Source organism: Dama dama, chromosome 26 (genome assembly GCF_033118175.1).
Source record: "Dama dama isolate Ldn47 chromosome 26, ASM3311817v1, whole genome shotgun sequence".
NCBI lineage: Eukaryota > Metazoa > Chordata > Mammalia > Artiodactyla > Cervidae > Dama > Dama dama.
Genome location: NC_083706.1, coordinates 24346293 through 24363151, shown reverse-complemented (window position 1 = coordinate 24363151; position 16859 = coordinate 24346293). Strand labels below are relative to the sequence as shown.

At 39.9% G+C, this 16859-nt stretch overlaps 1 protein-coding gene across 11 annotated transcripts in view; it reads left to right on the top strand.

The window, feature by feature from the left end:
• EPB41L2 (erythrocyte membrane protein band 4.1 like 2) overlaps positions 1–13618 on the top strand; it is a 205010-nt gene extending 191392 nt beyond the window's left edge. For all 11 annotated transcript variants that reach the window (XM_061130599.1, XM_061130604.1, XM_061130603.1 and 8 more), the window contains one exon: positions 12360–13618. The gene's annotated coding sequence lies outside the window, so the exon portion shown is untranslated. The remainder of the gene's footprint in view (positions 1–12359) is intronic.
• The last annotated feature ends 3241 nt before the right edge of the window (positions 13619–16859 follow it).

Genomic DNA, 16859 nt, shown 5'->3' with positions numbered 1-16859 from the left:
GTGCAGCTGCCTTGCAGGGCACTTGTAGGAGAGTCATGGGAGATGAACGGGGCAGAGAGGCACAGGCCTAATCATGAACAGTCAGAGTAGCTGATCAGAAGAGGCTGAAGTTTATCCTGAAAAGCTATGGGGTATTCCTTTGTATTTGAGAAACAGTAAGGAGATAAGGTTTGTGACTTGTTGCCTGTTTGCATGAGGACATGGAAGTTAGTGAGTCGGGAGGATGCAGGAGCTGGGGAGAATCCCAGATAATGCCCAGGTTTCTGTCTTAGGCAGATGGGTGGTTGGTGGTACCTGTAACTTTAATCATAGAACACATGAGTTTTATTTTTCATTTGTCGTGTGCAGTATGGCCGGTTCTCTGAGTGTAGCCGTCTTAAAGCAAAAGTGTACGTTGTTGTTGTCATTGTCTGGTACCGTAGGAGAGGCCCACTGTCATGGGAATTATCGTGGAAGCTTGGAAGTGAATGTATAAGGCTCTGACTTACACATACACACATAGGATATGCTTAATTGGAAATTTACCAGATAGTCTGAGTGTTAAGAGAAAGTGGAACAGCAGTTTTGCTGGGTTGAAATCCAATTCATAGTTGTGTGATGTGGGCAGCTTATTTGATTTCACTGTGTCTCAGTTCTGCCATCTGTAAACTGGGGGAGACAATAGGAGTTACCAAGAATTTGTTAATCAGGCACATTGTAAGAACTTTTTGTAATGTAGAAGGCCAGCCATGGACCCTTTTGTTCTTAAAAAGTCAAATAAAAATTTATAATTTTCAACCCCAGAGATGCTGAGTTTGAGATGCATGTGGAATATCTCCATGGAGAGGTCCAGGAAGTAGCCAAGAGCTTTCAGAGAGAGAGACCGCTGCAGGCTTGAAAACAGGAGGTGGACACATCTGAATGTGTCGTCCACTGATGAAGTCTTTGGTTTGAGTGACGCTGCCCAGGACCAGGTCAGAGAGTTGGGGTCTGGGGACCGGAGGAGCTCTAGGAGGAGGAGTCAGATGGCAAGAAGGTAGACACAGGGAGGAAGGGTGCCACAAAAGCTGCAAGAGAAGCTAAGTCTGAGAAGGAGAGTGTAACCAAGCATTAAATACGGCAGAGGAACCAGGAACGTGTTCCTTTGGAATTGGTGGTCCAGAGTCAGCCTGGGGGTTTTGTCAGAGCTACTTCAGTCACATAGTGGAGAGGGAGCGGAGAACAGGTTGAGGAAACAGGATTTACACAGAGTGCTTTCAGGAAGCAGGAAAGCTCAGTTACCGGGCCTTTTGCTTTTCCACCCACCTTGCCTGCCTTCATCTGAGAAGACAGAGAGTGTCAGTCTGACAGAGCCACCAAAGCTAGTGCAGTGCTCACTAAAAACCGGGTACATGCCTCATTCCTTTGAGCCTGTCCGATAGCCCCTGAGTTCCAGGCTCTGACCCACCCACAGTAAATAACTCGGAGTTAGTGGTGTTGCTCTCTGGGCTAGCGTGCATCCATGAACACCAGCTTCTAAGCAAAATGATACTGTGTTCCAACCAGCATTTCAGACTCAGGGTGATGTTCACGGTTTCAAAATGAACTTGAAAAGCCAAACAGGAAATTAGCATCAAGTGTCTAACTGCCTTGACGAGAGAGAGTGATGGCTGAACGGAGCTCTAACGGATCACAAGCGACTCATTTACATGTGTCTCCCTGTCCTTGAAAGAGAAGCACCAGCCTATTAGCTTCCAGATGACTCTTTTCAGTTCAGGAGCCAGGGATGTTTCAGGCATATCAGTTCCTGTTGTATTACATTCTTATTTTATTCTGTTTGCCTAGTTGTGCTAGTCTTGTACCCCCAAATTAGCGTTTTATTACAGCTTAGTTTTCAGTGCAAGTTAACCTAAAATGAAGACTTCTGCATAGAAATGAAGTCAGTTTGGATTTGGTGAGTTTCAGGCACTGCCGGCTTTCACTGCGGAATGCTGTGGAATGTTCCATTTAACGTCTGTGAATCTGACAGGTGCTATCACTGAGTTCCTTCTGGTGCATCTGAATTTCCCCACAGAGGAGGCGGTGGATGCCTCTGCTGTTGTGTAGCACCTGGGAGTCTGATTCCGCAGGGCTTGCTCTTAGGACAGAATCATCATTGACTGTTGTTTTTGCAAATGAAACTGTTTTTTCTGGTAATAAAAAAGGAGAGGCAGTCATAGTTTTTTGAAAGGGAAAGATGGTAGAAAATGTAAGTGACCTGTAATCACTCTGCTCCTAGAGATAGAGAATCCCTTTCCACAGTGTATATGTGTGTGAACACACCCAGATGCACTTGCACATGTGTTTTCATGTCTATTCATTTAGGTGAATCCTGTTGATTCTATCATGTATCTGGCATTTTTCTCCATTGTATACAGTGTCTTCACAGTACGTAGGAGGTGACTTTGCCCATCATTATCTGATCAATTTCCAACAGCCATCGAATGGACACAGGACGGCTTCCTTGACCCCTTTTAATGGCTATTTAGAATAATTTCTCAGTTTTCACAAGTAAATGCACAGCTGCGAAGATTGTAGTTGTATGTACATTTTGAGGCCATTAATTTCATTGTTTCTCTAGGACAAATTTTTAGAAATTAGAGTTGGTTTGCCACCAAACATTTCTTCTTGACATATTTCCCACCTGTCTTCCTTAGAGGTTCTGCAGAGTTAGACACTCACTAGCAGCTTAAGAGTCTCCCAGTTTCCCTGCACGCTCACCAACACTAAAGATTGTATGATGTTTAAAAAATCTTTGCCAACCTGGTGAGAAAAGAGCATTTGTCCCCTCCCTTTTTTAAATTGTGAGGATAGAGTATTTTTAAATCACTATTGTTCATTGCTTGGAAGTACACATATTTGCACATATATGTGTATACGTATGTGCACATGAACACAGCTTGCATTTCTTTGAATTGCCATTTTGTGTCCTTTGTCCAACCCTTGGGGACCCCATGAACCGTAGCCCACTAGGCTCCTCTATCCATGGAATTCTCCAGGCAAGAATACTGGAGTGGATAGGCATTCCCTTCTATTCAAGTGTTTATCATCTTTTATCTCTTACAGAGTTGTTAAGAATATTAATCCCTTAGTCACAAATTCTGCATGTTTTCTCCAGTTTCTCATTATAATTGAGAATTTTAAATGGCACTAAAAAGAGAGGGCGAGGACAAGACAAAATTAACAAATTGGAGACACACAGACCATATCCAGAGTTTTGGTTTGTTTTTCAGCCCAAACAAACTTGAATGTTTAGCATGTTATAGAACTTGAATTATTGATGTTTCAAATGGGAAGACACCCAGTGATCCTAAAAACGTCAGAGCCTACTTTCTGTCAAGGCCGCCGTGGCTCAGTAGGTGCTGCCTCTTTAGGGGGAGAACAAGCTCTCCAAGTCTCCTTCCCGTCTCTTCATTTTGGGGTCCTGGTACCCGTCTCCCTACTTATATGTTACCCTCCTCCCGGCCTTTGAGGAATATGGAGGTGGTGACTTTATTGTACCCTAGTGCAGGGGTGTGTTGTAGAGGATGGAAATTAAAAGAATATTAATTTTAAAACTTCACATGGAACATCTTCTATCCCCCCAAAACCCTAGAGATTGAAATAATTTATCATTGGTCAGTTCTAGGCAAGAATCATAAAATGCCATCATGTGTAAAGCTGAGTATAGTTTCATTTGTCTCAAGAACTTATCTAATGTTAGATATCCCTGATACTAGTTTTTAAATAGTAATTTTAAATTTTGATGTAATTTTGTGGGTGGATTAGGAGGAGATTTTGCTGGGGGGATAAATTAATAAGTCTCTGTATGTTCTTAAGGTATTCCTGTGTTCATTAGGATTATTTTCCCAGGACATGTTGGTCCTACATTTATTTTACTGTCACACATAAAAATATTTTAGTTAGCATTGGAGCAGAGTGAGAATCTGGTCTTGTTCTGTCAGGTAGGGCACGTGTGGCTCTTGAGCATCTGAAATGTGGCTATTCCCAATTGAGCTGTCCTGTAAGTGTAAAATAACAGACCGGATACTGTAAAGGTAAGAAAAAAGAATGTTAATAAGTGAGGGAGTTGAGTCTAGAGATGAATTCTTTTGATTTTCATTAACTTTCCTATTTAAGGAAAATACAAAACAAATACTAAGTGAGTTTTAGTCATATATATTTCAAAACTTTTTCTAAACGATAAAAGAGTTTTGTTACTTTTATTTTGCACAACTTCTATTTTGTTTGATTTGATTAGATTGTTCTCATCCCCACTTGTGAAACTAAGATTGACAATATTGAGTGTAACCTTACCATAGTCCACTTGTTATTTAAAAGAAGCTTTAAGATTTTGTGGAATGCTTTCAAATCCAGTTCTCACAAGATTTGAAGTCGGCAGAGTGAACCAGAAGACCTGCCTCTCGCTTTAGGGCCAAATATTCACTACTCTTAGAAATCTTTGTCAAAGCTGCAGAGATTCAGGAAAACTAGTGTTTTAAAGAACTAAGAGTCCTCCTGGGATATCTCAGAAGTAGTTATTCAACAAAAGAGAACAGAAAAAGGAGCCTGAAAATTTTCCACTTAAATCAGCAGATGAAACTAATGGTGAGGACAGGCCAGTAATGCTTTGTTCCTAGAGATAGAATACAATTCTGTTTGTGTCTTCCCCCCCTCTTGCCTTTCAGCCTTGCCTTGTGGGTTAGTCCCTATTACTTCGTGGATTCATTAATGTACACTGAGGACATACCACATTCAAGGGGCTGTGATAGTTGTGAGAAAATGCATAGGAACAAGTGTACAAATAACATATATGATTTAAAAAAAAGTGTTTTAAGAGAAGCCTTGAGAAAGGGCCGTGAAAGTTGTCAGGAGAAGCTGTTTCTGATCGGCAGGTCAGGGAAGACCTCCCCATGAAGGCAGTGGGAAGTTTCCCACGTGCTGAGTGCGGGGAGCACCGGCACAAATATTGGGCAGAGAGGAGAGAGCACATAGGAAAACCACCGGCCGGACATCAGGAGAAGCAGGTCCTACATGGGGCTGGGGGTGGCCTTCCCAGCAGGGGCTGGACAGACTGGCAGAGGCAAATGGCAGAGTTACTCCACGTGAGTATCTCAGTTTAGACTTTGCTCTGTTGGTCATTTGCAAAGAAGAAGAGCATTTTTAGCACCATCCTTTATCAGTGGTATGCAGGATCAGATTGAACGAATGTTTGACTGAATGAATTACTCTGTAAAGAAACCATTATATTGGTTAAGGCAATTATTAATGGAAAAACAGAACAGGACCTCTGTCTTTAAGAGTAGATTTGAACTGAGTTTGGAAGTAAAACCAGGAATAAGGTGTATGTGAAAATCCATCGTAATAGTATCAGCTCACATTTATTGAGTGCCCACTCTATGCTGAGCTTTGTTGAAGGACTCTACCACGTATTATTTCAGTTAGTTCTTGCAGTCACTTAGGGTGTACATGACAACTCTGAGGCCTAAAGAGGTAGTCCCTCCCTCACCCAGTCATACTGTCAGTGCCTGGCAAAGCCAGAGCTGATCCTCAGTCAGTTTGACTCCACACTGCATATTGCTTTGCTCTGAGGGATTCATGATGGGAATCTTTCAAATATAGATTTCCACCAGTGGATTGCATTGACCAAAAAATTTGTTCGAGCTTTTCTGTAAGATGTCATAGGAAAACCTGAATGAACTTTTGGCCAATTCAGTAATTGAAGCACACCTCATTTTAGAAAAATGTATTCTGGACAGAATGTCTTTGAGGCTGCAGCTGCAATATGTAGCTAAGTGAACAAGTAAAACTATTATAGATTTTATAGAATAATTATGTTTAAAAATGTGGTAGAATTGATGTTGCCTTCATTTGACAGGATATTCCAAAATTGCCATGTGTAGTAATTCTTTAGGGAGAGTGACTGGAATGTGCATAAAGGCTCTAACAGAAAGATTACTATTAGCTTTGAAGAAAACCCTCATGCAAACCTCATGAGAAAAGTGGCCTCCACATAGCATTAATGTATTCAGGCAAACCAAAAGATGCAAATTATTTGTGGGAGAGGTATTTTGCTGAATTATTTGTGGAAGAGGCTTTTTGTGCCATTTGACTGAAAAGGAAAAGACACTAGATTTCATTTTTCCTTCTCTTCAGCAGTCACACAAACATCTGTGAGAACAGGAAACAGCAGTAGGTCAGGAAGCGGATTCCACAGATGTAGTTCTCAAGCAAAGGTCTCAGAACACACAAAAACTATTGAAGTAGTCCAAAGAGTGTTTTATGTGAATTTTATTGATTAAAATTTGCCACTTACAAATTAAATAGTTTTCAAAATATTAAGTTAAAAATAATCGCCTAGTGAAAGAAGCCTGAGAAGGTGCCATGTACTGTATGAGTCTAACTCTGTGCCGTCCTGGAAAAGGCAAAATGGTTAAGACAGTAAAAAGATCTGTGGTTGCCGCCGATCTCGTTAGAAGAGTCTTTAAATATAGAGGAGCTATCAAGCTCAAGGGGCCCGAAATACAGTTTTCCAGAATTATCATTTTCACATGAAAACTTGAATTTTATCATTGGTATCAAGTTCTGTCAACTGTTTTCCTTGAAGTGACAGGCTCATCTCATTTTCAAGAAAATGCGTGCCAGAAATCCAGTGCCAGAGTGGTTTCTGCTCACAGTTCATGCATTCATATGAATTCAGTTTCCTTCTCGGCATCGCTGCACTTTTTGTATGCAGAGGGAATGTGTTATGCGTTTTTATTTCATCACACAGAATGTTAAAAAGATGTACGCTGGAGTGGAGATGTAAGAAAAACTGAGATTTTTTTTCCCGTTTCACCGAGGACATCCTTGAGAGCAACTGACCGGCTGGCTTTCTGCTTCACTGTGCGTGCTTGGTGGTAAAGAATGCGGTGACTTTGGGCAGTTTGGTGTCACTCCCTTGGCCCGTGTTAAGATGTTGGCAGGTCTGTTCACCGTTGCTTCTGCATCATCACTGAAAGTGTTCACACCGTGAAAGGGGCACGTAGTGTCTTAGGATGATTATGAAATAGCTTTGACTTTATAACCCCCTGAAAGAATCATGGTGACCCCCAAGGTCTACAGACCACACCTGGAGAACTGATGGGTCTAAATTATAGTGGTAATACAAGCATTGTAAGAATTGACTATTTCTTGGTCTCACCAAATAGATTATTTATCATACTTGTGTTTTTTGGCCCTAGGGTTTTACAGTCTTACAATGAAAATTCTGTTTTAAAATGAAAAAATGCAAATTGAGAGCCAAGGAAGAATAAAATGAAACTTTAGAAATAACTGAAATTCATAAACTATCGTATTTAAAACTGTTTCACACTTGAGTACATGCGCCTCATTTTTATTGAAATAGTTGCATTACCTTACAGAAATAATTTACTCATGTTTTTTAAATCTCAGCTAGATGCCCTCTGGTATAATAATTGAGTCATCATCATCCTGAAAGGTTTTATATTTTCTTGCATTATTTTGTGTTAGATAAAGGCCACAGTTTTGCATTTTTATTGAGACTCCCCTCTGGATGAGTGCTTTCCCACTCATCATTAGGATGATCTTTTTAAAGTGCATATTTGCTATGTACTGAATCCATTTCTGGAGTAGAGCATGCTCGAGATTGAGGCCATGTGAACCCCCATCTCTGGAAACTCTTTAAGTTTGTGCCTTTCAGATAATTTTGTAGCACTGTGCTTGGCTGATTGCCCACACTCATCAGGCACACTGAGAAAGATAAATTTACGAATTCTCTGGACCCTACATGAAGACTTAAGGCAAAGTAGGCAACCAGCATGTATGCTTGAAAAATTGAGATGTAGAGTTAGACCTGTAATCAGATGAAAAGGCTGCATTGATCTATTCTCTCATTGACTGATAGAGGGGGACACAAGCTAGGGAATATGACTTAGTAGCCATGTTCACTGACATTGTGTAGTCCAGGGGTGGGAAACTGAAGCAAGGAAATAGCAGTTTGGTTTTTTGTTTTTACTTGACCAAAATTCAAATACATAAAGTATAACTTATACTTAACTGTTAGAACCATATCCAAACTCAAGGTGAATGTTATGACACTGTCAAAAAGTGAAAGCAGGTTGAATTAATGCTATAATTAATGTGTGTCAATTTGCATTGACAATCCAGAATTCTATGTCTGTGAGTTAGAATCAAACTTAAGAAAGCTTTTAAAACTTGTACAGGTTTTCATGAAGAACCGTGCCTAGCTTCAGATTGATTGGGCTATGTAATAAATTATTTAGACCCAAAATGTAGTTTGTTTAAAATGGCCAAATAATAAGGTTTTGTTGTTTATTTTTTTTCCCCTGCTAAAAAGACAGAAAAATTTTAAATGTCAGATGCTTGTGTATTAATGGCATTGGTGAGTCCCACCTTTTCTTCTTCCCAGCTCAAAAGCTGGATGTTTAGTACTTGGGAATATATTTCTCTAGGTGTTTAAATGCAAAACACAATAAAAAAAGATAAATGAGGGCTTCCCTGATTGGCTCAGTGGTAAAGAAGTCACCTGCCAATGCAAGAGACACAGATTGGATCCCTGATCCGGGAAGATCCCACATGCCGTGGAGCAGCTAGGCCCCTGTGCACCACGGCCATTGAACCTGTTCTCTAGAGCCCAGGAGCCGCAAGTCCTGAAGCCAAGAGCCCACACTCCACAACAAGAGGAGCCCCTGCGATGAGAAGCCCGAGCAGCAACAAAGACCCAGAAAAATGAATAAATAAGTAAAATTATAAAAAAGATAGCTGAATGTGTAAATAAAATCTTTCATACTATAAATTACTTCCTGTTCATCCAGCACAGTAAGGAACTGGGATGTTCTGACACACTGAATATCTAATTAACTCAGAGTTACTCAATTTATAGTTTTTTAAAGAATGAGAACAAAATATAGTGAATATTAAAATTACAGTAAAAATAATTTTCTTTGATTCTGAAAGTTGTTGGGAATCCTAAGAGCACATTAAGGCTGTCATTTGTAATACTTGTCATTTGTAATACAGAAAGAAATGGATTTATTTTACTTTCTAATGGTTTGATTGTGAAAAAATGAAAGTACATGATATTTGGATTTACATGGGTAACTAATTTTCTTTACATATATTTCAAGAAATGTTGAAGTTCTTTGAAACCAAGATCTCTTTGATGCAGTTTCTGTATATTCCTAGATTCTTATTTGTCTGCTAATGACTGAAACAGACTTAATTTTAGCTTTCTTTTACAAATTAAAAATTTAATCTTTGGTGAAAACAGATTCAATGTAATAAAGTGTCCTGGAAATGTGTAAAGAAAGTGGAGAATATAATACCACTTTTCATTCTTTATGAAGATTTCCAGGGGTTCATTTTCTGTAACATAGGCTAGGCAGAGTGGAAGTTGTGTTCAACAAATGATACTTGTTCACTAAGTAAAACAGAGTTACAAGCTCTCAAAAAAAAAAAAAAAAAGAAAATAGGAATAGACAAACAGCACAACTAAAGGTCACATTACGCTCTAATAAATTTGATTGGTAGCTTTAGCTGACCCCTTTACTGCCCCCACATTTCTGTTCATGATTACTAACCTAAAAAAAAGAAGACTGTTTTCTCCATTGATTTTTTTTTCCCCCCTGCCTAGAATCAAGCAGAAGTCCTGTTGAGTAATGAAATAGCCTAGAGCAGACAGCCAGGTGGAGAACCGTGAATTCGATTAGGCAATCTGTCCTGAATAATCAAGAGGCTATACTAATATCTGTGATAAATCTACTTGGTGGGAAATTTTTTCATTAAAACAAGGCAATTTTATCTAATCAAAAGAATGTACAATCTAATTGACTTTGGACCAATGCTTCTTGGAAAGGACATTAATTACTGCTCTCCACTGCCCTCTCTAATCACCTACCATTTGCCAAAAATTTCAACCAAGCTGAAATAGAAAGTGAAACAATTGCCTTCTTAAAACTCCTTTCTCTTGCAGAGATAATGCACCATCCTTACATTTTGTCTGCCTCCCTGTCCACTTTATTTTAGTCCACTCTCCTACCTACCTACCTTTGATAGTTGGCTTCCTCAAGACATACTCACGTGAGACTAGTTCCATCAGTTGGTCTCATGTGTCCATTGGTGCCAACTTGCCGATCTACATCCCTAATCTTATGACCTCACCCAGGCTCTAGGCCCCTCATTCCGCTATTTTTGAGGTCCCAGATTCCATACCTGTTAGTCTCCTCTGGTGTCTCCAGTCAGATCCAAGCTCCTCCTCTTCTGGGTTTGTCAGCCTTATGTCAACTGGGCCACCCCTGGTTCCCTGACTCATTCTGAAGTCATTGCAGTAGATGGATAGTTGACTGCTTTTTATTTTTTGTCTGAATGCTCTCTCTGAATTCATTATTTTTATGTTTTATTGTGTTGGCCACAAAGTACCTTTCTGGAAAAGCCCTAACTAACTTTGCCACCAACCCGGTAAATCAAGCTCATACTTCTCAGTCTGTTATTAAAAAGTAGATCTCGTGTTTTTTTCTTGCCTTTGATTACTCCCCATACCAAGGCTTAGCCCCCATCACTTCCATTCCTCCACTGTCCTCTCTCTCCCCCACCCCCTGCCTCATTCATTCCTGTCCTCCACCCCATAATCTGTATACTCAACTGTTATGTTGGTGCAAAAGTAATATGTGGTTTCGGGCCCTGAATTTTAAATTGTTATAACTCGGCTCAAGCACATCTTTATTAATCAAAATAGGAACAATTACAATCAACACATTTTTGCCAATGAGAAATAAAATTGTTTATTCCTATAGCATAAAAATCCGTGCCTTGGGATTCTACAAACTCTTGGAGATCATTTTCTGTATCCTAGTTGTGGAAGCATTTTCCCTGCGAAAAGTTGTCAAGATACTTGAAAAAGTGGTAGTCAGTTGGCAAGAGGTCAGGTGAATATGGCAGATGAGACAGAACTTGGTAGCCTGGTTCGTTCAACTTTTGAGGCATTGGTTGTGTGATGTATGGTTGGGCATTGTCGTAGAGAAGAATTGGGCCTATTCTGTTGACCAGTGCTGGCTGTAGGCGTTGCCCTTTTTGGTTCACCTCATCAATTTGCTGAGCATGTTTCTCAGATGTATTGGTTTCACTAGGATTCAAAAAGCTGCAGTGGATCAGCTGGCAGCAGACCACTAAACAATGGCCATGACCTTTTTTGGGGGTGCAGGTTTGGCTTTGGGAAGTGCTTTGCAGCTTCTTCTCTGTCCAGCCACTGAGGTGGCAGTCGCTAGTAGTTGTATACAGTCCATTTTTCATCTCATGTCACAACTGGACCGAGACATGGTTCATTGCAGTTGCACAGAATTAAGACAACACTTCAAAATGACGATTTTGTTGATTTTTGGTCAGCTCATGAGGCACCCATTTCTGGAGCTTTTTCACCTTTCCAATTTGCTTCAAATGCCAAACAACCATAGAACGGTCAGCGTTGAGTTCTTGGGCAACTTCTCATGTAGTTGTAAGAGGATCAGCTTCAATGATCCTCTCCATTGATCATTGTCAACTTCTGATGGCTGGCCACTATGCTTCTCATCTTCAAGGCTCTCGTCTCCTTTGCAAAACTTCTTGAACCACCACTGCACTGTATGTTCATTAGCAGTTCCTGGGCCAAATATGTTGTTGATATTTTGAGCTGTCTCTGCTGCTTTATGACCCATTTTGAACTTGAATTAAAAAATCGCTTGAATTTGCTTTTTGTCTAGCATCATTTCTATAGTCTAAAATAAATATAAATAAACAGCAAGTAATAAGTCATTAGCAAAAATCATAAAGCAAGAAATGCACATTAAAATGATGTATAACATAACTGCATTTATTTAAGGATATATTCCAGTATCAAATGGCAAATTTCAACAATGCAAAATTGCAATTACTCTTGCACCAACCTAATACCATATACTTTCTCCCTTTCTTACATCTTTCCTCATTCTGTTCTCCTAACCTGAGGCACCTTTTATTCATTTCAATGAAATCAAAATTATTTTTCCTTCTTTCTTGAAGCTAACTTTGAAACCTACACTGGTTTTGAAAATATATTTTTTAGATTTTTACTATGTGAATTACCTCTGTTTTATAGTTAAATTTTTGGTCAGATTCTTACTTACCACTTGTTTCCAGTGTGCTCGTCAATCCTCCAGGTATTTTAAGGCCCTCAAGAGCGAATCAGATTCTCATGTTTGTCTTCTGGTAAAGTACTATTTACTGTAGAACCAGGCAAATAGAAATTGTCGATTACTTCATTTGGAATTTAATGAATCTTACATTTTTTCCCCCAAGCCTCTGTCTTTGGAATATTTAAGCCTTCTCTCTCTCTTTTATTTTCCTCCTAGAAATTCATTTTATAGACAACACTCAACTTTGTGAACCTGAAGAATTTTGACCATTCCAAGTCTTAATGCCACACCACTGCTCCAGCGAATTTATACCACGACTGGTTCCAATGGCCAGAAGCCTGAAGAATTAAAACGCCAACACCAAACCTTACCTTAACAGCTCTGGTCCATACCATTCCCCCGCATTTTAATATATTGTTTTGTTTTATAACCACTTCTTAATATCACTTCTTTTCTTTCTTTTTTGTTTTTTTAGTTAGAGAGTTTTGTCTTTTGTTTCCTGTTTACTTTGTGTACAACTACCTGCTTTCTGTGACTCATTTTGATCAAATGATAGTGAACAAAGCCAGCCCCAGCTGGTACGGTGCCGTTCACTGGATCGGGTGCTGTTGTGCGGAAAGGAGACTCTGTGACTCATTTTGATTTTGAGAGTGGCTTTCCTTCTTCCGGATGCTTCCCACTGGGTTCTTAGAAGTCAATATTTACAGTTTTCAGTTTGTGGTAAATACACTGTATGAGGAAATGTTAATGCAGATTTAAAAGTGTTTCTTACATTATGAAAATTTTCTAATGTTTTGAAAATTTCCTTGGGGCTATTTTTTGATAATGAACCCTTTTGACTTTCCAGTCCTGTGACTTTTTACTTTGGAGCAGGAAGTCCGGGAATCTGCGGACTGGAGAACCATGATGAAGTTCACTGACCACGCACTGTGTGCAGAGACCCTGCCGCACCGCGGTGCCCGTCCTTCTCCGACATGGGCTCTTCGGCAGCATTCCAGAAACCAGAGGGGAGAGGCAAGACTTTCTCCCCTCCTACTAAAACATTCAGGCAGCTTAAAAACCTTAGTGCTTTCTTTCCTAACATGTCCACATTTCCATACTTTCCACTATTTGAACACTTGTGTAGAACACTTCGCTTTGTATTAAACCCCCTTGTCTCCATGTAAAAACTGACCTTTTGTTTATCAAGCAGGTGTATCTCTTTCAGATAGCGTGATGACTCACAGGTGTGAGGATGCTGGGTTGGAGGAGTAGGGCCATGGTGGGGTTTTTTTGACAGTTGTAAGAAAGTTACACCAGTAAAGCTGATGCCAGAGACCTGATAGGGACGTATTAACTGTATTGAACATTCTTTGCTTTGCTTTGCCCCCATGTATAGTTATGCCAGATTAGATATCTAGCAGCTGCAAGTTGTATTAAATGATATTTTGCTTTCTGTAATACTGTTATAAAATAAAGTCTGTTTATTCTCTAAACTTATCACTTCTTTTTTTATGAAGGTTTTGAAAAATAAGCTCGAGTCCTCCTGTCAGTCAGAGGTTCTAGTATTTTGTGGGATGTAGCATTTTTTAAATCTGTTATTCAGATATTTTATAATTTCATGCTGCTGCCAGCTTCACCAATTTCAAATGGCTAAAACAATGTCAAATGTTTGTAAATCTACTCTTTGGAATGCCAGTTCCTTCTGCCTGGTTACATAATCCACCCCCCAGCTTGTCCAAGTTCTCCAAGGCATATTTTTGCTTGTTTTCTTTGTGTATTTTTTGTTTTGTTTCAGGAAATATTTTAGCTGCACCGTCTAAAATCTGGTCCGCTGCTTCAGTTTTGCTTAACAGTCCACTGACTCTTAATGCCTCAGGCAGAACGGGCTCTGCCGAGGGCTGCATCCGTTTCTGAGCAGGATGGTTCACTGTGAAGCTTTTGCCCAGACTCATTTTCTTTCAATGTTAAAAGAATTATACAGCAAATGACCAACACGGTATGATGGCTTATTTCATTTAAAATGAAGAATGTCTTTCCCTAGTTATTTAAAGTGAACATGTTAAATATAATTTGCATGGCTATCTTCTTTGGGATCAGTTCCCACAGAATTCTCTCTCACCTTGTGAAAAATCTTTCTTGCTTTCTCTAGAATTATTACATAAACAACTCCTCCTCTCTGGGGAAACCTATCTCAGCAAGCCAAGCCACAGAGATATAATGGAACCAAATACGACTCTGTAAATATAATTTGCATCAGAAAATGTGTGTATGTAGCCTTTTTATTTAAAGCAGAGGTTGATATTGCCATAGTTTTTTGAGAACCACATTCTTCTAAATTTCTAATGATAGCTACAGTGATAGGAGACTAAGTGTGTCTCTGGCAGCTCCAGAAATGCCATGTTCAGTCAGGGCTCAGTTTTAGCAGCTGAGATGGCAAGGACAGAGTTTGGGGTCTCAGAGATATTCAGAATATCTGTGGGGGCTTGGTACCCAAGAAGCATCTGGGAATCATGTTCATCATGCCACCTGTGATGATGAAAGCAAGACCTTCTATTTTAGTATTTTGTGTTTCTTGCAAAATAATTCTCAGAATGTTACATTTTCATCCTGTGAACTGAGCTTAAAATCCCAAGAGGTAGAATAAGAATGTAGGTCAACAGTTCACTGCTATGAGACATCCAGGTGCTAATTGTTTCTTAAGTCAAAAAGCAATATAATTTGAGGATGACAAGCAATAATTCCTTTTAGTTATATAGGGTTTTTATGACTCTATCACATAAACCTTCCAGTGATCTCGTGTGGAACGCAGGAAACAGAATAATGCATATTCCACAGGCCACAGCAGGATGAAAAATGATATTGTTAAAAAAATGCATAGAGTTGGTGAATTTTTGGCATTTCACTGTCATGAGTAGTTTCTGTTTCCCTTTGTGATGCACACAGCATTCCTCACTGCATAGACCACAGTTCATGGAGTGATCATCACCAGGACCCCGGTCATAAAAAACTAGTGTAACTACTGCCCAGTGTGGACTTTTAAGTTTTCCCCTTACTTATGGATAAAATTGTATGATGTCTGTGAAACATGATATAATTATCTGAGAATTCAAAATAACATGAGGATAGGGAGGAGTGAGTTGTGCTTTAGGTGAAACGAGATTGGCTGTGAGTTGATAATTGCTAAAGCCAGGAGGTGGTAAGTAGGGGTTGGTTATTTCATTCTGTTAAAATATTCCATGATGAAAGGCTAAGAAATCCCATAAAAGCGCCATAATTTAAAATGAAATCCAGTTGAGAACATTGCTCTTCTGAATGTGGTGCTCTGGTCAGTTTCCCGTAGGGTCTTACACGCTTGCACAGGACATGTGAATGTCACCGCTGACTCAGTGAGCATAGGCTGAACGGTATTTGCAGAAGTCCACATGGGCTTGCGTGGGTCCTCGCATGCACCTGTTCGTGAATGTGCTGGGATCAGGCCACAGCGGGGAGTTGACCCCAAAAGAACACAGTCGGCTGGCAAATCCGAGGTGTCCAACTCCTGATCCTTGGCCAGGGCCCAAAACACTGACCCTCTGAATAGTCATGATGCCAAATTGGGTGTATAGTAGCTTCAAGTTGTATAAAATGTTTTGCTTCAGAAACACAGGCTTTAGACTCCTACAGCTGGGCATTGCAATGCCTTTTGCTGAGTAACTGAACCGCGTGACTTCAATGAAGGTACTTAAACGTCTGTGAAGTGAGGGTAGTAATACATCCCACACCAGGCATATTCTCATGGTTAGATGAAGTAAAATGTGTCATGTGCCTAGTGGAGCTCCTGGCACAATAATGCCCTCCAAAAAGTTTACCACTGTGAGTATTAACAGCACTACGTGAATTAATCCACCAAAGGTAAGTAATGGGAGATTCTGCCAGTCTGAGCTGTGTTCTTATGAGAACTTTGCAGAATAGAATTCTGTACCATTATGGACTAAGTTACTTGGGAAGCCTCTAGGGAAAGTTTGAATTGTATAGACCCAACTTTCCTGTGAGCCCTGCAATGTCAGAAACCCAATATGGTCTACTCATCCAGCGTAAGTAAGGTGGCCAGTGTAAGAGGCAACACAATTTTTTCCTAAGATTCTTGACTACAGGCTTCCTTACCACAGACTTCTTGACGGACTCCAAGGGTCTAGGCTTTCTCCCAATATATGCAAATTTACAGGTATACTCACTTTTCCTAGAGATTTAAAAAATTATTCCTGGCTCTCGCTAAATTCTCAAAAGGCTCTTTATTGCCTTAATAAAGGTTTGGAATCTCTGCTCTTAACAATTTGAGTTTGGGAATATGGATGTGAATTTTCTTAACAGAAAGAATTTCAGTCTGGTGGTGGTGGTGTTTTTTGTTCAGTCGCTAAGTAGTGTCCGACTCTTCGCAACCCCATGAACTGCAGCACATCAATCTTCCCCATCCTTCACTATTTCTCTGAGTTTGCTCAAACTCATGTCCATTGAGCTGGTGATGCCATCCAACCATCTCATTCTCTGTCGTCCCCTTCTCTTGCCCTCAACCTTTCCCAGCATCAGGGTCTTTTCCAATGAGTCAGATCTTTGCATCAGGTGGCCAAAGTATTGGAGCTTCAGCATAGCACCAATCCTTCCAATGAATATTCGGGTTTGATGTCCCTTAGGATCATCTGGTTTGGTCCCCTAATTATAAATAAAAATTTTTTAGATATGTACTTCCTGTCTATG